Source organism: Parus major, unplaced genomic scaffold (assembly GCF_001522545.3).
Source record: "Parus major isolate Abel unplaced genomic scaffold, Parus_major1.1 Scaffold596, whole genome shotgun sequence".
Lineage (NCBI taxonomy): Eukaryota > Metazoa > Chordata > Aves > Passeriformes > Paridae > Parus > Parus major.
In genome coordinates this window covers 8,947-10,398 of record NW_015379484.1, presented here as the reverse complement: position 1 = coordinate 10,398, position 1,452 = coordinate 8,947, and the positions used below count along the sequence as shown (strand labels likewise).

Here is a 1,452-nt window from a genome sequence, read left to right as displayed (position 1 = left end):
CCCGGGCCCCCGTTGGTGCTTTTGGGGGGCAGTAAAGCCCCTCGGTGTCCAGCCTGGCCGTGTCTGTGTGTGTGACCCTGCTCGGGGGGTGCTCCTGCCTTTTTTGGGGGGGTCATGGGGGGGTCTCGGCCCCTTCCCGCGGGCTAGGGGCGGGGCTTTGTCTTGGCCACGCCCCTCCGCCGCTGGGGGCGTGGCCTCAGCCGATCGCAGCCGCTGATTGGTGGGGGCGCGGCTCGCGCCGGGATCCGGCCGCTGATTGGCGGAGACGCGCAGCGGTGGCGCCGCCGTGCGGAGGGGAGGAACCGGAACCGGAACCGGGACTGGGATCGGAACCGGGACCGGGCCGGAGGTGATTTCCTCCCCCGCCCGTCTCCCCCCAGGTTCGGGAAGCCGCGGTTCGGTTTCCCGGGGTCGGCGGAGCTCCGGGAGCCACCGGAGGCGGGGGGGCTCCGGTACCGGGCTGGATGTGGGCGGTACCGGAGCACCGGGAACGGGAGGGAGGTCACGGGGGTTGAGGGGAAGCGGCACCGGAGGAAGGGGGGGTGTGAGGAGGGATCTTGCACTGGGAAGGGTTTTGGGGGTACCAGCAGCGGATTCGGGGGTCTGAGGAGGGAACCGGTTCTGTTGGGGTGGTCGGTACCGGTACCGGTACCGGGGGGGCTCCAGGGGGGTGACTCCCCCCTCTTTGTGGGGCTGGGGGGACACTGAGGCACTCCCAGGGCCAGGGGAGCCCCTCACCCCAACACCAGGGCAGTAACACCACCCCGAAATCCTCCCCGACCCCTTTTTGGGGTTCGGTCTCTGAATCTCTTAAAACTTTCTCTTTATTATAATATATTTTTAGATATAAAAAGAAAATTTTACAAGTTTTTTAACCCAACATGTACAAAAATGGTCAGGAAATGGTTGTGTTTCTCCCCTTGTGTGTGGTGGGGGGGGGGGGAAGGATTTAGGGGGGACCCCCCCCACCCCCCAGGTCCCTGGAGGGGGGGCTCCTGAAAGGTTTGGGGGGGAAGGGGGGGTGAAAGGCCTTCAAACACCCTGAGCTGTGTTGGGGGCCCCCAGCCCCTCGTTACCCGCAATGCTGAGGGGGGAGTGGGGGGTGGAGATGTGCAGCACCCCCAAATCCCCCCCCCCCAATTAAATTCTGCCCCTGTTGGGGTCCTTCTGTCCCACGGGGGGATTGGGGGGCTCCTCAGTCGGGACCTCTTCCACGCCACTGCCTGGAGGGGGGGTGGGGGGCACAAAATCAGCCCCTACTCCCCTTCCAAGGGGACTCTGGAGGGGTCCCGGCCCCCCATTTCCCCGGGTGAGGAGTTCTGGGGTCCCCCCAGGGTAGAGGGGGGGTCGGTCACTCACCATCGCCGTCATCCGGGATCTCCTGCACGTCCTCATCGTCATCCAGGATCACCACGCAGTCCTCGCCGCTCTCACTGCGCAGGGAGCGGTCAA

General features: G+C 65.8%; 1 long non-coding RNA gene across 1 annotated transcript; it reads right to left on the bottom strand.

Annotated features, from left to right (window-relative positions):
* Positions 1-802: 802 nt before the first annotated feature.
* Positions 803-1,452, bottom strand: LOC107199349. The gene is made up of 2 exons (XR_001519201.1): positions 1,360-1,452; positions 803-1,223 (listed from the first exon to the last, which is right to left on the bottom strand). It is a non-coding gene; the product is annotated as an uncharacterized LOC107199349 (long non-coding RNA).